Here is a 24,240-nt window from a genome sequence, read left to right on the forward strand (position 1 = left end):
AACTAAGGTTTCTTGACAAAGAAATTCTGCCTCCAGCCTTTTTGTCCTGCAGACTTTGGACTTGCCCACCCACACAATCACATGAACCAGTTCCTTAAAATAAATATCACCTTCTCAACACACACACACACACACACACACACACACACACATTCTTATGCGTATGTATCTGTATCTACTTCATTCTGTCTCCAGAAAACCCTGACTGGTCCACATGGCTTAAGTCCCTACAGCCTTGCTACTCGAAGGGTGCTCTGTGAGCCAGCAGCATCAGCCTCAGCTGGGAGCTTGTTAGAAATGCACGGTCTCAGGCTACACCAGATTTACTCCATCAGAAACTGCATTTTAACAAGATCCCCTGAAGAACCATATGCATGCCACATTCTAGAGTTTATGACAACATAAAGACCATAAAACACAATGCATTTTCCTGAATAAAATCTTCAAATATTTCGGCCTTGAAGGAGATGCACTCTGCACTTCTGAAAAGGAGTAAGAACATTGGCTTGTCTCTTTTGGGCTAGCTACCCCACTACTGTCTTGTGTCAATGTCATGGACTGAATGAACTTGCCAGTAAGCCTTCAGGCTACCAAGGGGTCATCAGCCCAGAAATAGGTCTATTTGCTTTAATCAAAGATACTGTCCTGGCTCTTATTGTATTCACATCCCATTTCTCATCCTCCCCCAAGGAAACTAAGCATTTCCTTATGCCTTTTAATTACTGGGAAAATAAATCCAAGTCTGAGAAAACTGCTGATATTCATTTTCTTCTAAAAAAAGATGCAAAACTAAAAGACAAAGACGTTGTGCAGGCTCAACCTCAGATGAAACCCATAAGATTTAATTTAGTTTTTTTTTAATTAAAATTCTGCCTGCCTCTTATCAAGCTTTGCACTCAATTACCAGGTGCTGGAGAAAAGGAGGAGATCATTTAACTGTTGTTGCTTAGCCCATTTTTCAGCCCTGGGATCCAACACACCTGACAAGTCCTTTCTGTCATTCTCTGCAGCTGGGTTTTACATTATCAGCAGGCAAACAAGTCACCACCTGCACCGTATAATATAACTCCGAATTATTTAAATCATCCCCTGCTTCTGCTAGAACTATTTTCCTAATTTACTTAGTATTCTAAATAGACGTGTGGGGTGCCATTTCACATTTTAAGAGCTGAAACAAATGATTTAATCTGGTAAGAGACAGTGAACACCTTTATCCTCAGGCAACACAGCAGCTCCTCACAGAGATTAGAACATTCTTAAAACTCCCTCTGATGCGCATAGGGCATCCTGCTTTCTGTTCTGTGTCCTGCCAGCTGTGGTTCTTTGGATGCCAGGAGACCAGGAGGAAAACCAAACCTAACCTACATTGAATGCTGAGTTCCTGTGGGTAAACCTTCTTCCTCTAGGAACCTGGTGGCTAGGTGGAAGCTAGGGAATTCCATTTTACATTGTCCTAAACATTAATGGTTCTCAACTGGAGAATATATAGCAGAATGGGTACTAAATGTTTTCTGAAATTGCAACAATATCTGGAAATTTTGGTTCAGTAGACCTGGTCAGGCATACGCATGTATGGCAGGAAGCTCTCCACAGGTAATTCTGATAGGTCCTCACCTTGGTTGGGTCCCTGACTTTACACAAGGATGCCACCTTGGCTACTAAAGGTTCTACATCTCATTCTGATGTTGAGGGGAGGGGGCTGGTAAGGAGATTTCTCCACATCCACAGGAGAATTCTATGACACCAACTGGGAGTCCTACAATTCAACTCAATTCTGACGTACTTGGAGATGATATCCTAACCCTCAGGTTAGAAAGTCAGTCCTTCAAGGTGGTCCTCCTCCCCAACCCCCACCCCCACCCGGCATCAGATGCCAGTCAGAAGTCTAGGTGGTTACCCGTACTTCTGACCAGCTGGCTCTAAACCAGATTCCCACAACCTCCTCTTCATGTTAATCCATCTGCTAGAGCAGCTCGCAAAACTCAGAAAAACATTGTACTTACCACATTACTGGTTTATTATGAAAAAATATAACTCAGAGACAGTCGGGTGGAAGAGATGCATAGGGCGAGAACAGGGAAAGCGCCCAGAGCTTCCATGCTCTCTGAGTGTACCACTCTCCCAGGACCTTCACACACGTTCAGCAGCCTAGAAGACCTTCACACCCTCGCCTTCTGGATTTTTATGGAGGTTTCATGACATAGCCGTGATTGATTGAATCCCTGGCCATTGGCGATTGGGGGGTGAGACTGAAAGTTCCAACCTCTGATCACATGGTTGGTTCTCCTGGCAACCAGTCTCCATCCTTAGGTGCAGGCCAAGTCACTTCATTAACAAAAACCCAGTTCAGGTGGAAAGGGGTTTGTTAGGAATAACAAGACGCATATTTTACCCTGAGGGCTCTGAACCAATTTCAGGTCAAGAGACCAAATACAACGCAAGATGCTCCCATTGCTCTTACTGCTTGAGAAATTGCAAGGGTTCTAGGAGCTGTGAGCCAGGAGCCATAGACAAGACCAAATGTATATATGAGAAACATAATTTGATGGTCTGGATAACCAAATATATATTTCTTTTAAATCACAATATCGCAGCTACACATTAGAATCATTTGGGGTGGAGATAGCAGATATTTAAAAATATTAATGATCACATTGTCCCTCAGATTAACTAAATCAGATGCCCTGGGAGTGAGCCCAGGCATGTGTATTTGTAGAGCTTCCAGGTGATTCCAGTATGCAGCCAGGGTTGACAGCCACGAGTTGAGGAATTCTTTATATCTCAGCTTCTCAGATTTGACCATGGGAAAGCTTTACCTGGAGATCTTGACACAATGCAAATTCGGATTCAGCGGGGTGTCTGGGGAGCCTGAGCGTCTGCATTTCTAGTAAGCTTCCAAGTGATGTTGATATGTTGATGTTGCTGTCCCATGGATCAAACGTTGAGTAGAAAGGCATTTCTCATAGTTGCTCATACCCACTTTGGTTTATATATATATTTTTAAAGATTTTATTTATTTATTTGACAGAGAGAGCACCCAAGCAGGGGGAGAGGCAGGGAGAGGGAGAAGGGGAAGCAGGCTGCTCACTGAGCAGGGAGCCTGATGCGGGACTTGATCCCAAGACCCTGAGATCATGATCTGAGCTGAAGGGAGACATTTAACCAACTGAGCCACCTAGGCGCCCCTATACCGAGTTTAATTTTAATTTCAGATAAACAAAGTTATTTTTTAGTATAAAGATGTCCCAGATATTGCGTGGAGTAGTCCTACACTAAAAAAATAATCCATTGTGTGTCTGAGACTCACATTTAATTCAGCATCCTATTTGTTTTGTTTTTGCTAAGTATGGCAACAGATTTCTTGATTTTTCTGTCTTGAGCGCAAAGTGTTACTTAGCCAAGAGTGACAAATGTCAAGAAGTTGATTTTACTCTATGACCGTGGTCCTTTATCTTTTCAGGATGTGGATGCCTGAGAATATGTGTTGTAGGCCATCTCTCCAGGAAGAAAGCACACATATGTTCATATTCTCAGTATTGTGCAAAGAGCTTCTGGGATTTATGGCACCTACCTAAATCTTGGGATCCACAGACCCTGGGTGAGAAAACCCATGTCCATCCTCTTGCTCAGAAAAATAAAGTTGTACATAATCACCTGTGTTTCCCAAAAAGATATCCTGTGAATTACTGGTTTCACAAAATATTTACAGATTTTGCATGAAAAACATCTTGTATGAAAAATGTTGGAAAGTGCAGAATTAAACGAAGTGAAGCAGGCTTCTTTTTTTGGAGGATCTTGCAAATGTTTAATATGCCATCGTGTTTTGGGACTCTCCCAAAAGGAGATCGTGTCTAGTATTTCCCAGATTTATACTGTATCTTATTCCTTGCAGGATATCCCCAAGCATTAGTAATATACTCATTGTGTAGTGTTGCCTAAATAAATCTGCTTCCTTGTTTCTCTTCTTAATATGAAAAGAATAAATGTTCATTATGAAAAGTTTGGTAAGTACGGAAAAATATAGTAAGAAAATGTTATTTAGAATTCGGTCATCCGGAGGTAGCCACTGTTAACATTTCAGCCTATTACCTTCTAAACTCTGAAGGTTTGCGGCTCAGAAAAGAAAGTTTTCATCAAGAAAGCAGGATTTTGGGGCGCCTGGGTGGCTCAGTGGGTTGCAAGCCGCTGCCTTCGGCTCGGGTCATGATCTCAGGGTCCTGGGATCTAGCCCCGCATTGGGCTCTGTGCTCGGCAGGGAGCCTGCTTCCTCCTCTCTCTCTGCCTGCCTCTCTGCCTACTTGTGATCTCTCTCTGTCGAATAAATAAATAAAATCTTTAAAAAAAAAAAAAAAGAAAGCAGGATTTTTTTGATGTAAGAAGGTAGTCTTGATGGGCTGGGTGAGCGAGGGTGGAGTAGAAAGAGATTTACTTATTTGAATGTTAATGGCAATAAATAGGGATCGGGAGATAATTTTCCAATTTAGTGGCTCCCACTGCAGATAAGAGACCATATAATTAGATTTTTAGATAGCTCCCCCAGTTGCTAAATTTCTGGTAAACACACTGCTGAGATCTGGCCCAGTTAGCCCAGAAATGCCTCCATAACTTCAGCTTCTAATCTATTATCATTTCTTGCATTTACCACTTACTTCATTTGATCTTGAAGGCAAACAGTATGGCTAGTTCAGGCAGTTGAATGTTTCGCTATAATTGTTAAAATGTAATTATATTCCCCATCAGTCACAAAGTCCTGATGTAATGGAACCAAATGAGAGTCCGTCTACCCCAGGGGCAGCATGCAAGCCAAAAACTGACTCTGAATGTTTGCCGTGAAGAAAGATGATTTACTGGGGGGCAGCACCCAGAACAGAAAGCTAATGAAACAATTGGGAACAAGTCGGGCTTTTTAAGCACAAAATTTGGGGCAGGGTTCTCTTGAGAAGGTGGTTGCCGCTGATTAGAGGCCAATGAGGTCATCCTAGCAGGTGCTCTGGGGCCACTCCTTTGGTCCCCCAGAGGCCTTTTGCGTCTCCAGAGACCAGGGATCTTGGGCACCTGGGTGGCTCAGTGCGTTAAGCCTCTGCCTTCAGCTCAGCTCATGGTCTCGGGGTCCTGGGATCAAGCCCCACATCGGGCTCTCTGCTCAGCGGGAAGCCTGCTTCCTTCTCTCTCTCTCTCTACCTGCCTCTCTGCCTACTTGTGATCTCTCTCTCTGTCAAATAGAAAATAAGTAAGTAAGTAAATAAATAAATACATAAAAAGAGAGACCTGGGATCTGGAAAAATCTTGATTCTTTATGTTAAGCTAGGGAGGTTGCCTTCCTTCAGGTTCCTTGGCCAGTCCAGCTGTGTCTGAAGGTGATGTGACCCCCAGGGTTCATTCTTTCCTCTGAACCGACAAGATGGACCCCAGCTTCAATAACATGCTTACATTTTTCCATCAACAATGTAAAAAACAGGTAATATCTTTACAGGCCTCCACAGCTGACAGTGTTACTAAGTGCTTTCCTGTGCTAGATACCCCTGGCATCTACTAGCTTCCCGGGGGCAGGAATGTCGGTGGGTATTGTCGCTTCTTTATTTTTTTTTTTTTTAAGATTTTTATTTATTTATTTGATAGACAGAGAGAGATCACAAGTAGGCAGAAGGCAGGCAGAGAGGGGAGGAAGCAGGCTCCCCGCTGAGCAGAGAGCCCGATGTGGGACTCGATCCCAGGACCCTGAGATCATGACCTGAGCTGAAGGCAGAGGCTTAACCCACTGAGCCACCCAGGTGCCCCCGCTTCTTTAACAGATAAAGGAGAACGTGTGATTCCTCAAGTCAGTTAGTAGTGGGGTTTGAGGGCCAAGTACCATCTCAATCCATTTCCTGTGGTGTTGCATCAAACAGCCAAGAGAACAAAATATGTGGCCTGTTTGATTGTGATAAAGACTTCAATATCTTTGTTATTAGGGAAGACAGAAGGAAAAAAATTTTTGGAGATTGGTAAGTATAGGCATTCCTTAAACATGGAATTTATTTTAAAGAGAACTTCGTGTTTCATCCTCAAGCTCAGTCTCATTCTTCTGCAGCAATCTGGGCCCCACCATGTATGAGTGTTCAACATCATGTGTTCTCAAAGCTGTAGGCACGAACTTGAACTAAATTTTAAAGCTTTGACTCGGTAGATGGTGGGCGCGTTCTGCAGGAAACACAGCCAGGCATTCTGACTGGCCGTTCTGTGCCATCAGCCACCACGCTATGGACACTCTCCAAGTATTCTTTGGAGACAAATCTTGGAGAGATTTTTTGCTTTTTGTATTTTTTGTTTGTTTGTTTGTTTGTTTCTGTTTTACTGTCTTTAAAGGAAGGATCTCCAATGAGCCTAATATTCATTCTGTCCTTTAGTCAACAAATCTTTACTGAGCACCTGCCAAGGACCTGGGGCACAGTAGGAAATAAGACAGCATGCCTGCACATAAGGACATTCTACAGAAAATAAGTAAGATAATTTCAGATAATATCTGCTGTAGAAAAAATGAAACAGGACAAAATGATGAGGTAGGTGACATGAAACAGACATGAAGCCAGGAGGCTTCTTTTTTTCTCTCCCTCCTTCTTCCTTCCTTTCTTTCTTCATTCTTTCATCCTTTCTTTCTTTCTTTTCAGGAGGCTGCTTTAAATCAGGGTTCAGGAAAGCCCTCCCAGAGATGGTATTTGAGCTGAAGATCTCAAACTTCCATAATGTTAATAGATGCTCCGGTTTGTTTCTAATTAACGCTCAACCCAAATGTTTCTACTTCATGCCATTTTTAAAAATGGCATATTTCCAAATATTTGAGATTTACTTCTCTTGGCAAAGTTTCTTTGTGAACAGTTCTGTATTATTTGATGCTTGAAAGGCAGGTTGGTAGACTTATTTTTATGAAATAGTCCTCTACTCCCCTTTTTCTTAGCATGTCTGTGTAGACAAACTGACCTTGAAAGTATGCTCGTTCCCGGTGCATGAGACTTCAGCTGGGCGTGAGAGGGCAGCAGGCATTCAGAGAAGGACATATAATTTTCCCTTTGTCTCCCCCATGTACAGTGGGAGAGAGGCTGGTCTCCACTCCTTCCCAACTCATTGGACCACCCTGCCTCTCTCTCTCTCTTTTTTTTTAAGTTTAAATTTTAATTCTAGCGAGCTAACATACAGTGTAATAACATGAGTATTAGGTCTACAATATAGTGATTTAACACTTCCATGCAACATGGATCACAACGAGCGCCCTCTATAACCCCCATCACCTATTTCACGCCCCCCCCCACTTGCCTCCCCTTGGGGAACCCTTTGTTCTCTACAGTGAAGAGCCTTGTTTCTTGGTTTGGACATTCTTTTTTCCCTTTGCTCATTCATTTTGTTTCTTAAATTCTACATGTGAGTGGAATCATGGGTATTTGTCCTTCTCTGACTTATTTCACTTAGCATGATACTCTCTAGCTCTATCCATGCTGTTGCAAAGAGTTCACTCTTTGTTACAGCTGAGTAGCTTCTGTTGGATGTACAGCACATTTTCTTTATCCATTCATCAGCCAATGGACACTTGGGCAGCTTCCATAATTTGGCTAGAGTGTCTTCAAGCAGCCCAGGAGCCTCAGAGCCCAGAGCTCTGGGTAGGAACACCTGGAAAATGCACAAATTTTGAGTATGTGTTTCTTTTTTCCTCAGGAAGATGGGAAATGTGTATATTACAATCATCTGGAGTTACCCTTTTTGATACAGACCTGTTCCATCACCACAGACTGTGTGAATGGGGAGGGACAAGGAGCCTGGGAAGGCTTTCAGGCAAACCTCATGACCCCCCCACTACTCACCCTTCTTGACAGTGCATGCAGGTAGTGGGCCAAATCCCAGTTGTAACTCATGGGTTGACTGTGATGAATTAATTATCTTTTATTCAAAAAGCGAGTCTTGAGTCAGAACACTAAACTCAGCAGTAGGGAATGGAAAAATAAATAAAACATGATTTCTGCCTTCAAGGGCACACAACTGAGTTGGCAAGGCAGTTTGGGAAACAGGTAAGTTATAATGAGGTGAGATAAGTAATTATGTAGAGTTTGGTTTCACTCAGTATCGTATTTCCTTAAAATGCGGTAAGATCTAAATGAGGATCCAAGGCGATGAGACTACTTAATAAAGGTTACATTTAAAAGGAATAAAGGTTTAATGAAGGAATAATCTGAGGAATCCTCCAAAAATGTTTAAGAAGGTAGGTGTAGACTTGGCAAGGCTCAGCTTACAGAATGTAGAAACTTCCTTATTGCTAGGAACTGTGAAAGGAGGTGGGGAAATCGTCCAGGCTGAAACCATCCATTCTAGGCGCATATTTTCCACCACAACCAAACCACTAATCCTTTACCAAATTTCATTTTTGGACATTGAAATACAACATATGGGGTTTTGAAACTCAGTGTTGGGAGTTGAAGCTCGAACTGCTGTGCACCCAAAAGAGGAACTGGGGCCCAGCCGTTCCTCCTCACCCTAGGCCAGGCCCTGCTCCACCTGAGTCCCCCTGGTTCAGATGGGCTGGGCCAAGTGTGTCCCAGTCACTCCAGTGTGACCTCTGGCTGGAGTGGTAGACCCCAGTTCACCTAGTGCCAGCGTCCTGCATGCTCCCATCCAGCCAGAGAGCTCACCAGAGCCAACCCTACAAGCAGGGTAGCAGCTGGAGGGTCCTAATTAGGCCAAGACCCAGATCCCTGCTCTCCTACCCTTGACATTGCATGGACACCTATGAAGACCAGCAGCGGAGAGCCCCCAAGCCGACTGGTGAACCGCTGGGTGAAGAATTTGAGACCAAAGCCCCCCACATGGATCTCTCCCCAGAGCCTGCTCTGCCTCTGCAGGCTACTTCACCTTCTAGGTTGGACTTGCCTCAGGCACCCAGTTTTCCTTTGAGGACCAGATGCCACCTGGGGGCCAGACTGAGCTTCCCTCCAAGCAGGTATCCTGCAAGGAGAAAGCAGGACAGCCCTCAGAAACCCCTTGGCCAGCCAGGGCTTGGATGAGCCCTTAAAAGACCCTGAGACTCCCTGATCATCACGTTCTGAGCCTAATAGGTGGATAGTGGATGGCAAGGCACTAGGGAGCTGTCCCCTCACCATAAGATAACTCCCCTGGGACTATGACACCCCCACAGGGGAAGCAGCCTTCTTCCTTGAGTGAAAATGCTAGGGAACGAAAGGAAGGGGCCATTCTGGGAACCAGATGACTTTTGAAAACTGGGGGCCAAGTATGGGAGCAGGACCAGGACTAGGAAAATCAGCACTTTCCAAGCTTGGTGGAGAACTAGAGGGCGCATAGCCCCAGCACTGGGTTCACAGGGGCCTCGTGATCTTGTGTCCTCTCAATCCCTTCTTTCCCTGGGTGACTAGAAAGCCTCGTTGTCTTCCAACCCCCAACCTCCCCCAAACTACCAACTCCAGGACTGAGCGTTTTCTTGGGCTTTCTTTGTGTCTCATGTGTTTCTGGTATATTAAAGGAGGTGGTTTTAAATGAAAAAAAGAAAAAGAAAAACAACATATAAACAGAAAAAAACTTGAATTTTATAGGAAAGTTGGCCCTATAAATTGTAGCATTGACGAGGACCTTAGAAATCTTCTTTTTATGGGTCCACTCCTTTTACTGCTAACACATCTGAAGCGCAGAGCTGAAGTGACTTGCTTAAGGTCACATAACTAGTTAGTAGCAAAGGCAGAAAGTGGGCAGTCTCCTGAATTGTCTAGTGCTACATTGCTGATGACATCTCTGAGTTAGCTGGAGATTTTTTTTTTTTTTTTTTTTTTAATTTGACAGAGAGAGAGAGTGAGAGCCATCACAAGAAAGCAGAGAGGCAGGCAGAGGGGGAGGGAGAAGGAGGCTCTGCTGAGCAGATAGCCCGATTGATTCTCGATCCCAGAACCCCGAGATCATGACCTGAGCGGAAGGCAGCCGCTTCAGCAGCCCACTGAGTCACCCAGGTGCCCCTGGAGATGTTTTGTTTTTTGTTTTTGTGTGTGTGTGTGTTTTTGGAGATGTTTTTATAGAAAGAAAAAGATAACAAAAAAATCCTTCTCAGCCCACCCATGTAGTAAGATCTAATCACATACAACAGACTGTTTAAAAAGAAAACGTGACAGACTCAGAGGTGTGCTAGAAAGTACTTGGCACCCTGTCCTGTCCACTCCCATCCCCTCCCGTCACACACGTTCCATGATCTTTGGCGGCAAGTATGCCCCTCCAGCCTGGCTATTCTTCCTTGGGATGGATGTGCTATTTATTAGTTACCTTTTTAGGGCAGCCTGGACTGACAGAGTCCCTATTCTTGGTTGCTTTTTCTATGTGGGAAGCTGTAAAGGGTCCAGTCAGAACTTGTAGACGTCACTGCAGAATCCCCCCCTTCAAAGGGGAGAGTCTTTGTTTAGGGCTTTGTGCACCAATGCATGCTGCACGTGCGCGCGTGCACACACACACACACTCTGTGCTATCCATACGAGCTGGATCAGTTTCTCACTAACCCCCTTCTCTAATTGGTTCTGGCTTGGGAGTCTGTGTGGTCCCGTCTTGTTCACCAAGGCCAGATTAGCCCCCATTCATCCTACATTCCAAAGGAAACCTCAAGCATCTCTTTTATATCCCTTCTACTCAAGGTGACATAATCATAAACAATCCTCTGTAAAATATTCCACAGGCCTACATCTGCTTTCGTTTCCTCATCTCCCAAAAGGAGGGATCATAAACAGAACTTCCAGAAATTTCTCTGGCAGCTGTTTGCATATATCACTACTTCACCAGTTCAGTCCCGAGGGTGTTTTCTACTGTCTGTTTATATTTGGGTTACCTAAGAAATAAATCCTTTTAATTTAAAAACAAATGAACAGTGAGTGCTGGTGAAGTTCTAGGCAGGACATAAATCTCACCAAATTGATTTTGTTCACTGAGAACTCACAAAAATGGCTTCAACCTCAACCATTCTGCTTATACTCTAGAACCATTTGGTAACAGCCACTAATGTTAAAGGATCTGTATATTTTTTCCCCAAGTGCCCTTATCGAAAACCAGAAAGAATTCTCTGCCTTTGCTTAACAAAGGTGAGTCTTTCCAAGGAAAATGTCTTTAAAAAGAAAGAAAGAATCCAGACAAAGGAAATCTTTTCTAATTATGAAAGGGATCTGTGACTCTGGAGATGGACTGGGCACATGCCTCAAGCCAACAAGAGTTGCTGCCCAGCGGGAGGCAATAATATGAGCTAATGAGAGCTCAGGGTGCCTGGTTCATCACAGCTTGACGGCAGTGTTGCCTGGAAGGGAGGTTCATCAAGGTGTGGTAAAAGCACTGATTCTGGATTCACACAGAGCTGGATCCCAATCCAGGTTCACCAGTCAGAGTCACTGTGAGGAAGTTGCTATCTTCCTGAAGATCAGATGGGATTACCGATATTACATTCTTCCTGGGGTCACAGTCAGGATTAACTGAGATGACTCAGGTAGCAGCACTAAAGACTGGTGAAGCAGGTCAGGGAGTGATCCTTGGAAACAAACAGAAGTCATCCGTAGGTAATGGAGAGCAGAGCCAGAATGCCCTGGGTGTGTAAAATGGCCGGGCATGCCTCACTTTTTAGCCAGCCAAAAAGTTCCTGGCTAAATTTAAGAGTTGCTCAATCAATTATAGACTTAAAGGATCATTGAGCATTCTTTGTTTCTCTTGGCAAAATCATGATTTGCAAAATCCTATTTGGCAAGAGGAATGTTCCAAAGTTTGCTCGTTCGTTCATTCGTTCTTTTTTTTTTAGAAAATTATTTTAATTGCAAAAGTTGGATTATGTGGACAACCTCTAGAGTTCCTTTCAGGTCACAGCATTCTGTGTCTGAGCATGGAGTATGTGGTAGAAGGAACGTGCTTGGGCATTGGTGCCAGATGGCCCTAGAGTAAGCCTGGGAGCCACCTCTTGTCACCTGTAACTTGGTCAAGGTTTGTCATCTCTCTGAAACTCCATTTTTTCATCTGTAATCATGGGTATAATGATACCCACCTTACAGTATGGCTGGAAGAATGAAGTGAGAATATTATACGCACAAGTGCCTGACGTAGGTAGGTAATGAATAAATAAGGACACCTCTACCCTTCCTCTCCAAAGTTACCCAGGTGGGTGGGCCAAGTCTCTATGGACATGACAAAGAGCTCTTCCTTAGGGACTGATAGCTGTGAATGAGGCTTTGCCACTTGAGCATAGTTTCTATGCAACCTATTCCTTAAGCAGTCCCTCGAAATTCTGTCAGGAGGAAGAAGGATGCGAGAAGTCAATGATAGAAACCTAGGGGCTGGGATTTTGGTCCCACTTAGCTGGCTGCCTTCAGGACAGGCCCCTACCCTATATCTGTCCAGCCACCTACCCATTCAACAAATACCGATGGTGCATCAATTCTGTGTTAGCATTGCACCTGCGCCAGGCAGACAACAGTGAAGAATCAGTGACCCCTGCCTTTAAGAGTTCACGGCCCCCTGGGAGAGACCGAGAAAGAGAAGTACACAGACAATTAACATACAGTCCCGTGTCATCAGAGCCAAGAGAGGGGAAGTATGAAACGCCATGGGCATGGCAAGAATGAGGCTGTGTGCTTCCTGGGAGGCTAACTTGACATTATTTTAAATGTATTAAGTGAGGGGCACCTGGGTGGCTCAGTGGGTTAAAGCCTCTGCCTTTGGCTCAGGTCATGATCCCAGGGTCCTGGGATCGAGCCCCACATTGGGCTCTCTGCTCAGCGGGGAGCTTGCTTCCCCCTCTCTCTCTGCCTGCCTCTCTGCCTACTTGTGATCTGTCTGTCAAATAAATAAAATAAAATAAAAATCTTTAAATATATTAAGTGAAGGGGATGGAAAAGTCGATTTTTAGACTGTTTTTTAAAAGAAGAATATAATAATGGGGTGCCTGGATGGCTCAGTGGGTTGAGCAGCTGACTTGATTTTGGCTCAGGTCAAGATCTCAAGGTCCTGGGATGGAGCCCTGCTTCCGGCTCCCTGCTCATTGGGGAGCCTGCTTAAGATTCCCCCACCCTCTCCCTCTGCCCTTTCTTCCTTCAATCTCTCTCTCTCTCTCAAATAAGTAAAATCTTTTTTAAAAATAAAAATAAGCTTTAAAAGGTATAATAAACCTGGTACATCTGTTACACCACTCAAGAAATAAAACACTACTGTGGGATGGGGGAAATGGGTTAAGGTGGTCAAAAGTTACCAACTTCCAGTTATAAGATAAATAAATAAGATAAATAAGAGAGGAAGTACAGCAGGATGACAGCAGTTAACAATACCATCTTATATATTAAAAATAGCTAAGAGGGTAGATCTTTAAAGTTCTCATCACAAGAAAAAAACTATAACTACAGAAGGTGATGCATGTGAACTAAACTGACTATGGTGATCATTATATAATACATTACCTACATCAAATCATTATGTTGTATACCTTAAGTTAACACAATATTGTATTTCAATTATATCTCATTAAAACTGGGGAAAATATCAGAAAACAACCCACTAGAAATACTGTTGAAACCTTTGTAGTCCTTCCTCCCCCATTCACATTTTTATACTTTTACTACAGAATTATGGATGTCATGATATATAGAATTCTTTAGTGAAACAAATATTAATAAAAGCTATGTTTAGGGACATTTACTTGACTTATACTAGCTGAAAGTCAAAGCAGATCAAACTTCTGAGAGATTTGGCAAAGCTTTTTATTTTTCACTTTTTTTTATAATTATTTCCCAAGTTTGCCTTTGGGTTTCTGAATCCTACATTTGGGGTGTGTGGCAGGATTGATAATTTTTAAAAATTTAGAAAACAGGATATAGGCTAAATCACCCATTCACTGTAAATATCACTATATATTATATTACTCGCTTTCAGAATTTCTCAATTTCAGAATTACTCAATTTCAGAATTTCTGCTGCCTTGACGGCTACTATAAAAATGTTCAGCAGAAATAGGTCTGTGCTAAAGAGGACAATTATTTATTTTTTAAAAAATATTCCATTCAAGGGGCACCTGGGTGGCTCAGTAGATTAAGTGTCTGCCTTCAGCTCAGGTCCTGATCCCAGGGTCCTGGGATTGAGCCCCACATCAGGCTCCCTGCTCAATGGAGAGCCTGCATCTCCCTCTTGTCTGTCCCTCTCCACCTGTATATTTTCTCTCCCTCTCGTTCATTTGCTGTCTCCCTCCTTCTCTCAAAATAAATAAAATCTTATAAAAAAATAAATAATAAAAAATTTTAAAAATAATTTTTTTAAAATTAAAAAATTAAAGTGTTCTACTCAAAAGCATTACTACAGCAGACATGCAACCAATTCCATCTCCCCAGGTATGTAACAGTTGAGTTTCCAGTACTGTTTTAGCACACACTTAGGTGGGCACCCTGGGAAGCTCTAGTTACGAGAGCACATAAGGGGGGGTTACCTTACTTGGACATAAAATTTAGGGATAGTTTTCTACCTTGCTGGATGGAAATGGAAAGGATTGATAGAAATGACCAGACCAACAGTTGGCAGTTGGAATGAGTGGGTATAGACACTCTTTCAGGCCCAACGAGAGAAGAATCAGAAGGGGGAAAGAGCATAGTATATTGGATTTGACATTCAGGATTGCCAAGGCATAGAATTGGAGGGGAATCGATAAGGTCTACACAAAAGGAGTCACACAATGCAGGAGAACCTCTGGCTGAATTTCCTACACTGCAGAATACGTTTATGGAAATTAAAAAGAGCATGCAAAAGTGCCCAATGGATAGAATTGACAAATTAATGTAGAAATCAAATGCATTAAAACTCTCAGCTTAATTTTCCCCTATTATTCCTATACAATGCCTCAAATGCACCATAATCTTCATTTAACTTCTTCCCCACTTATCTTATCCATCATTTATTTAATAATGGATCAAAACTATTAAACTAAAGAATTAAGTGTATTACATTACATCTCCTCATGATTCTTGGAAGAATGGCACTTTCGTGTCCCGTTGGACAGGAAAATGTATGTGACCTCAACTGTAACACTAAATACAACCCTGGAGAATTACGCTGTGGGAGAAGGTTGCATCTAAACAGGGATTCGAGGGTCACTGCATGGCTCAGTCGGTTAAGTGTCTGCCTTTACCTCAGGTCATGATCCCAGGGTCCTGAGATCCAGTCTCCCTCTGTCCACCCCGTTTGTGCACTTGTGTGTGTTCTCGCTCTCAAATAAAGAAATAAAATCTTTTTAAAAAATAAAATAATAATAATAATAAATATATATATCTCATATATAAATAATAAATAAATAAATAAATAAATAATTCTAGGTTAGATTGGCTAGAAGGCAAAAAATTTTAAGCAAGGGTTTGGGGTCCTCCACTTGGAACACTGGCCCTAAGGCATACCTGGATGGGGTGGGGTTGGGAGCGTGGAGAGGGAGCTGGAAAGGAGCAAGGAGGGTCACAGAGGAGGTTAGAGCCAGGCCTCCTTCCTGGGACAGAAGATCGAAAACCAAACATGGGCAAAAGATTCAGTCCAGTGTTAGACCTGCCACTCAAGTTCTGAACAGAAATTGGATCCCCAAGCAAGGGGCACGCAGACAGGCAGCAGCAGGAAGCTAGGCACCTGTTAAAAAATCACGACGGGGATTAGCCAGGTAACTCAACTATCCAAAACGAAGCAAAGGAAAAAACTGGAAATAAATCCCAGAGAGAAGCAGGTCTCTGGCAGTCCCTGGAGGTAGTGGGGGGGACAGAAGACGGCAGAGCAGAAGCCCAGGGATTATTCAGGAGACCCGGGAGGAAAGGGCTCAGCTGGGTAGAGGCTTTAATAGTATCACAGTTGTGCTGGCCGAGCTGCACTTCCCGGACCTTTGCAACAGCAGAAGCCACGTGGTCTATACACAGGGGAGAAGGTAACCTGTCTCCCAAAGTGCTTGAAAATAAACTTCCCCTCTGAGATATAAACACATTACATTAACTGTTCAGAGATATGCAGCTCAGAGAGACAAGATGGTTTTGAGGCCAGCAGGACTTGACCTGGGTGAGGGTTTTAAGAGGTCGAAACACATGTTAATACAAGGCAAAGAGCAGAGGCACTTCTTGCGTGTATGTTACACCAACTATACTTTCACGGATCACAGACACTCAGACACTCATCTCCCATGGAACAAACGTGCCCTTTCGGAGCTCAGCGGGCCAGTGGACACCAGGAACTACCACAAGGTGGCACTGCCTGCCACCCAATAATTTAGTTCCTCTGTGTCCACCCGGTTCCTCTAAAGATGGCTGAAATCACGGACCTACTGGGTTGCCTTTTTCTTATTACCCTATAAAATGAGTCACAATTGGAACTTGCCATAAAGGAGAGAATATGTTGGCAAGAAGGCTCAAATATCTAGTACCTTCTGTAGTTACACTTCCTCTGTAAAATAATAGATGATTATTCTTATTGATAATTTTCCATCTCTTGTAAAGTTTCAGTAAAATAAGGCACCACGTCTAGCTACAACCAACTGACAAGATCACACGCAAGGTCAGACCCTGGATCGGGGGAAGCCCATCAGGTAACCATTCCCCGGTCTCTTGGCAGGTTTCTGGCTTTTCCTATTTGCACCACTCTAGTTTTTAATCACTGTGTGCTTTTCCATTTGAGGTGTTTTCAAAGAATTTAAAACCACGTAGATGTACAGAGTGCAGCATTTTGAGACCCTTCGTGCCCCCCTTCATAAGGGAACAAGCGGACAGGAACATGGCTGCCAAGTCAATAGGGACCGAGTAACTGACTAGGACGTGCGTGGGCAATGAAAACAAAGGAGTAGGAGCCAAAAGTCAGCATCCGGAAGATCGAAAGCAAACACCAAAGTCAAGGAAAGGAAGAGGATCACAAGATGAAGACAACATTCGGGAATGGGACAGAGATGAGATGAGGGAAGCTGTTGGGGAGCTGATGAGGAGGACCTGAGAGGCTATTCCATCAATATAGGAGGATATTTGCACCCTACCTTAGGGAGTCGGCAGGTGTTGGGAGTATGTACCAAGCTGGCTGAAAGCTCTTGGGGCAAGAGGGGCTATTAAATTCCCGATTGACCACTTTCCCGTTGGTGGATTGGAGGGAGAGGAGCACTCTGCCAAAGCTGGCCACTGAGAGTCTGTTATGGGGCTAGGTTGAGGTCAGACACTGGCAGATGCCTGATCCTTCACTCCGGGGGGCCTGGAGGGGCCAGCTGACTTTAATTCTCCCTAAGTAGGTCGCTGTGTGCCCTTCTCTGGGTTCCAGCTGAGTAAAAGGTACAGCTGCCAGTATCATCCAGGAGCACGTCAATGTTGAAAGGCTGAACTGAGAAACAATAAAGGGAAAATTTCTAGCAGCTGTTGCTTCAGTCCACATAATGCACTCCCTCCCTCCTCTTGGGGTTACAACACCATCACCTCTTTTGTTGGGGAAATGCTGTTCCTTGATTCTAGGGGGTTTTGTGGGACTGCCAACCCTAGTCCTCTGCTGAACACCCAATTGTCCACAAGGTTGCGCATAACCAAGAATATGCCCATCTCTGTACTCACCACCTGGCCAGATGATTGGCCCAAGAAGTAGGCATTTGATTCAAGGTAGACTTTAGATCTAGATCTTTAGATTCTAGATCTTTCTCTAGAATTTGTTGGAGATCTTTTTTTTCCCCTTGGGTGGAAAGTTATAAGAATGTGACCCCAGAATGGCTGATGCTTCCATCCCCCACTGGATAGGGGCCTGGCCACAGTTTCCCTCCAGTGAAAGACTTGCCCCAGCTGTGGGGAGTGTTGTGGGACATCTTTGGTGATAGCTGGGGACATCTCTGGCTGTCAGCCTTCAGGAATTGCCTCAGCTACAGAAAACCTCCTTGCTCAAGGTCACGCCCCTTCCTGCACATTCTACCTCTGAAGACTGAGTGACCCCAGTAGTCAGGCCATCTCAATCTGATGTGGGACAATTCAGAAGGCCATTCAAACTCCACTGTTTCCTGTGGGGTCAGCTGCGGCTGCCACTGGGTCCACACCACAGGGTGGTTTTTCCCTCTGCCCAATCCTGCATCCTGCTTTTCCCTTCCCTATGTATTTATCCTGAGAGTACACCTTAATAAACATTCCGGGCATTAAACTCCCTATCAGGGTCTTCTCTCCAGCCTGCATCACTTAAGACATTGAGGAACTTGAAAGAATGAAGTCGACAAAGAGAATCTGAATTAGGGAGAGAGAACATGAGAACAGGTTGGAGGCGATCATTCAGGTGTCAGAGCTTTGACTGTGTGAGTCTGTTAATCCACATATGAGATGTTTTAAGACTGGTTTGACCTGAGGGCACCTGGGTGACTCAGTGGGTTAAGCCTCTGCCTTCGGCTCAGGTCATGATCTCAGGGTCCTGGGATCAAGCCCCGCATCAGGCTCCCTGTTCAGCAGGGAGCCTGCTTCCCCCTGCCTCTCTGCCCCTTGTGATCTCTCTCTCTCTCTTCTCTCTCTCTCTCTCTCTGTCAAATAAATAAATAAAATCTTAAAAAAAAAAAAAAAAAAGACTGGTCTAACCTGGCTTCTAATATTTGGAGCAGAAACAATCTCTGCTAATAAAAAGACCAACTGAACTAACCACACGGGTTTGCTTTTTTGTTTGTTTTTAATATTGGTTAAAAATAGATGACTTTTGGAGGGCATTTATATGATACTGTGTAAATTACTCAGCCTCTCTGGGCTTTGGTTCCTCATCTGTAAAATGAATACTATGTCTTATTTAACTGAACTATTGTGAGGATTAACTGAGTTAATACATGTAGATCACTTAGAACAATGCTGGCACATAAATCATCATAAATTGATGTGAAGAGGAGCCTTTCTCTTCCTTCTGGTACCAGGCCCATGCCAGTCCTGAACCAGGGACTCATGTAGATTCCTTTTGTGGCTGTGTATGCTGTTGTACAAGACAATGGAAATTATTTATCATGGGCCATCTGTGGTTGCAAACTCCAAAGGCTGTAATTGCAAGCCAGTAGCCCAAAAGAAGAAAGCCAGAAGAAGCTGGAATCATTAAAACTTAAACATGCTGGGGTTTCCTGGGTGGCTCGGCCTTCAGCTGAGGTCATGCCTTCAGCTCAGGTCATGATCCCAGGGTCCTGGGGTCGGGGTCAAGTCCCACATTGGGCTCCCTGCTCAGCAGGGGAGCCTGCTTCTCCCTCTGCCTACTATTCCACCTGCTTGTGTTGTTCTCTTTGATAAATAAATAAAAGAGTCTTAAAAAAAAGAAGAAGAAAAAGAAGAAAAAACTTTAAAATGTAGAAAAGGGGACATTTAACTCCTCAGACCTCTGCTGATGATGATGTCCCTGAGGAGGCATGATGAAGCCAGTCCTGCAGATGCTGGAAAACCTGCCAAAGGGATTCGACTCCTGCCAGAGAAGGGACCTACTTCTGTGGGAGCTTTCTCATGCAGGGGGGACGAGCAGAGGGCGAGTCACATTTTTTCTTCCAGCCCAGCTGTCTCCCTCTAGTTCCTCTGGAGGCAGAGCCCAGTAGCAAGCCAGCTGGCAAAGCCCAGATCAGTTTGCAAATCCCAGTGTCAGCTTCACAAGGCTGATCTAGGTTATTTGGAGCTGAAAGACTGTAACTGGCACAAATGTCAAGCTCTCATGTATGATCCCAGGTGATGTTTATGCTTTGAAGTGCTTACAAATCACTGGGAATCTGAGATGAAATTAGAAAAGCAAGCAGGGATAATGGAGGGTCATGGTAAGAAGTTTGAACTTACTCCCAGGGACAACAGAGGACCCCTGAAGAGTCTAAGCCCAGGAAACAACATACGGGATGATTTTTTTCTGGTGGCTAATCTTATCCATTGTGAATTGATTCTCTTTATTTTTTTAAGATTTATTTGTTTATTTGAGGGGGGGGGAAGAGGGACAGAGGGAGAGGGAAAGAGTCCCAAGAGGACTCCGAGTTGAGCCCAATGTGGGGCTTCATCCCATGACCCATGAGATCATGACCTGAGCCAAAACCAAGAATCAGACACCCAACTGGCTGAGCCACCCAAGTGCCCCCATTGTGAATTGCTTCTTACGCGCATCAGAAAGAAAACCACAGATCCAATATGGAGTCACTTATGTTAGGCCACATCACCAAACTAGGGCTTCCTACCTAACCTAATGGCCCTTTTAACCTCCACCAGAAATGTGGTCTCAACTGGCTAGTCAGGAATTTTCTGGTCAGCACCAGTAAGTTAACATGGGCCCTCTCTACCTACCAAAGGAAGATGAGGTAATTAATCTAATAAGACCTTTTTGTCCCCCAAGGAAGTTGACCTCACCAAAATAGCCTGTTTATGACTTCCTTCTCCTGTCTTCAAAAGCCTTTCCCTTTCTGTAGCTCTTTGAAGCTCCCCTCTACTTACTAGATGGGATGCTGCCCAATTCACGACTCCCTTAACAAAACCAATCAGATCTTCAAATTCACCCGGTTGAATTTTGTTTTTTAACAATAATTTTGCTCTCAGTATTACTTGATTCCCAATCTTGGGCATTTCCCTTAAGCCACTCTAGAACTATTATCCCTACCGGAGTTAGTGGCTCCCTTCAATGGGGGCTATATGCCTTTTTGTCATTGTTGCTGTTGTTTAAATGTTTGTATCTCCCCCTAGATTGTTAATACCTCCACAGGAATTGTGTTTTATTGATTTTTGTGTGCCTGCAGTCTAACATAATAAGTGTTCCTTAAAGGCTTAATGGAAGGATGAACTAGCAGGAAGGCAAGAAGAAAGAAAAATATAAATGTACTTGGAAACCTACACCTCCTAGATGCATAATGATTTCTCATGTGACAAAGAAATATTTTTAAACTGCAAACCATAATTATACATTTGATAATGTAGAATTAGCAGCTTAACGGTAGAACGGGTAAGTGAACCCTCTTTTTAATTACACATGGACATTTCCTAATACCTGTGTAATAAATTACTCAGATGGTGGCAACTCTAGAACATTAATATAAATTTTCTTAAATGACAAAAATACATAATAATTATGGGAAACCGCCAAAGTCACACTTAAATTAGCTCCTTGAAAGATATGTCCACCAGCGACACTCCAGGGCCCACACAGAAGTCATTCTGGGTTTTGCAGATTAAGACTAAATTGCTCCACTTGTTCACTCCTTCAACTCATTCTTTCTGACTCTTCTTACTCACAAAGTCTCCATCTCAGCCACCCCAGTCTGGCGGAAGTGTTGATTTTCCCAGCCTCCCACCTTGACTCTTTCTTTTCTTACATTACTTCTTCATAGCTCAGCCATTGTTTTTTTTAAAGATTTTATTTACTTATTGGAGAGAGAGAAAGAGCACAAGCAGGGTCCGAAGCAGAGGGAGAGGGAGAAGCAGACTCCCCGCTGAGCAGGGAGCCTCTCACGGGGGCTCAATCCCAGGACCCTGGGACCACGACTAAGCTGAAGGCAGACATTTAACTAACTGAGACACCCAGGCGCCCCCAGCTCAGCCATTCTTAACGTCCTCCTGACCTGACCCTAGCACCTCCCTTTCCCCTGCTTCCCCCCAGAGTGGCCCAGGCTCTGGGTCCCACCTGAACAGGTAACATGGCCGGTAGGTTGAGGTGTCACAGGGATAAGAACATAGTTTGGAGTTAAGTGGACTTGCGTCACAGCCTGCCTCTGCCACTTGCTTAGCTCTGTGACTTTGGGAAATTTACTCGTTACTCATTTTTGGTATTTTCTCCCCTAAAGTGGCAACCTTATTGGGTTGTTAGGAAAATTAAAATACATGTTACATGTGAAGTACCAAGCACAATGCCTGCTATCTTAGGCGGGATACTGGAAACTGGCTCTGAGCAGAGATGTGCGTGCAGCCATTTTATTAAGGAACGCCCCTGGAATCAATATGGGTGAGGGGAGAAACAGGAGTGGGCAAAGAAGAAGACTGGACTAGAGTGTGGTCACAGTAAGCCCTGGGGCTGGGAAAGTCCTTCAGAGTGGCTCTGCGTTCCACCCCATCGGCTAGTTGACATCCCGCAGGGCCGTTATGTGACCTCGCATGAGGTGACTGTCCTCTGTTGAAGGCAGTTCCCAGGGGCTGAAGGCTGTCCACTGCCAACAGCAGTCCCAGCAGCTGAGGGACCGAGCTCGGCTCAGATCTGAGTCAGGGATCTGGGCAGCGCAGCAGAGACACTGATAAAGGATGCTGCTAGAATACAGAAATGTCTGTCATCTTTGTCTCTGGCTGGATCCTGGCACGGAGCTCTTAAAGTTCTTGGCATTCCCTGAGTGATAAGATGTGTTTAATCGTTCCTAACAAGTGCTTTGATTGCACCTAAGTTTAGGCTGACAAGATGACTTAGGGTGGGACCACTAGGTCAACTTGATGGGGCTGGTCACCAGAAAGACCAAGTGATTTGAAAATTGCAACTTTGAGCTCCACCCGCCAACCCCCGCCCAGGGAAGATGATGGGGGTAGAGATTGAGCTTTATATAAAATTTCCAATGAGATTGGTGAACATGTTGAAGTGCTTGGGAGAATGGTGTGTCTGCAGAGGTCGTAGAAGCTGCAGGTGCCCCTACCCCTCACCTCATTCACATCTTTTGTCCACACGTCTCTGCCATTGGCTGCCTCTAAGTTGTAACCTTTATAATAAACCAGTAATCATAGATAAAGTGCATTCCTGAGTTCTGTGAGCAATTCTGGAGCCTGAGGAGGGAATCATGAAAATCTTTGATTTATAGCCCATTGGTCAGATGTCTGGGGGGCCCGCCATTTGCAACCGGTCATTGAAATGGGAACGATCTTGTGGGACTGGGTCCTTACCCTGGGTGGTCTGCACTAACTCTGAGCAGTCGGTGTCAGAATTGAATTGAACTGTAGGACGCTCAGTTGGAGTTGGAAAATTGACTGTCAGAAAAGAACACCAGGCAAATACTTGATCAATGGAGTTGTTCTGTAAGTCAAAAGAAAAATAAAAACAGTGCCAACACACAGTGGGCAGTCAGTAAATATTTCCCGAATGAGAGAAGGAGTGCTCACCCTTTGCCCCAAAATCTTGACTACAGTTGTTGGTTGGTGTACCCAGTTTCGATCTGCCTTTAACTATACTTGAACAGGATTCTTTAACTCACAGCTTTATGAGAATAGCAAAAGGATTAACAACTGAACCCTCAAAATGCAAAAGAGCTCTATTCTGGCACAGTTTTATGGATATGAGCTAACTTTAAAGTGTGTGTGTGTGTGTGTGTGTATGTTGTCGGAACTATAAATAACCCCCCTCAGGAAGGCATTGGTGAGATGGTTGGGGGTGGGGGGCTGGGGTGGGAAATATCAAGCAAGCCAAGGACCATGATTAACTCAACTCTACACCTGAGGCCCATGGCCTGTGAAAGGAAAACCTCTCGGTCCCTACACAATGCGGATCCTCTTCTCTGTTTAACCAGGTTGAACACCATCTGCTCACCCCCCCGGGCCTCCCTCTCTCCCTGTCAGCTTCTGAATGGCCAACTCCAGCAGCAGGGGTTTTGTGCACACAGAACGGGATTCTCAGTTTCTGCCTGTGATTTCTCAGACCTCACCCTTCAAGCGCATCATCACACTGAACAGATTTCTAGAGATTTGCATGGCTGCCGATGTCTTCCTGCAGATGCCAGCTGCTGCTGCTGTTGTGTGAAAGGCACACCCCTCTCTTGCTTGCCTCTGAGCTCTGCCTCTGGATTGCAGGGACGCTGCAGGATTTGACAGCTGCTCTGTCCTTTGGCCAGGAGGGTAGAGCTTCCTGGCGGCACACGGCCTACAAATGCTCCCCTTTGCCCCAGACTAAAAAGTTCCTAGGATCAATTCAATAGGTAACTAACAAGAAGATACAGAAAATGCAGCCCAGTGCCAAGGGCCTGGCTGGGGCTGGGTGTGATGGGCGAATGGCAGGTCATGCCTGCATTTTTATGTCTTCCTATAGCATCACCGTGGGACTCGAGACTAGGAACAGAGACTGAGAATGGACTCGGTGTTGGGAGTGACTCACTGAGCCTATCGGAAAGCCTGGGGCATTCAGACTCCATGCTGGTGAGAAATTCCAGATTGAAAGACTGCCCATGTTATTCAGGCTGAATGAAACACTTACGTATTCAGGAAAGGATCCATATCCCAAGGGAAGGACAAAGGCTTAACTAATTGGAGGTGCTAGGGATGGGGTCTATAGTGTCCAGAAGATGAATTTCAATATAAAATTATCAGGA

General features: G+C 44.3%; 1 pseudogene; it reads left to right on the top strand.

Annotated features, from left to right (window-relative positions):
• The first annotated feature begins 8,578 nt into the window (after positions 1-8,578).
• Positions 8,579-9,310, top strand: LOC131839815 (cell division cycle-associated protein 3-like; annotated as a pseudogene).
• Positions 9,311-24,240: the final 14,930 nt, after the last annotated feature.

Source organism: Mustela lutreola, chromosome 8, assembly GCF_030435805.1.
Source record: "Mustela lutreola isolate mMusLut2 chromosome 8, mMusLut2.pri, whole genome shotgun sequence".
Classification (NCBI taxonomy): Eukaryota; Metazoa; Chordata; class Mammalia; order Carnivora; family Mustelidae; genus Mustela; species Mustela lutreola.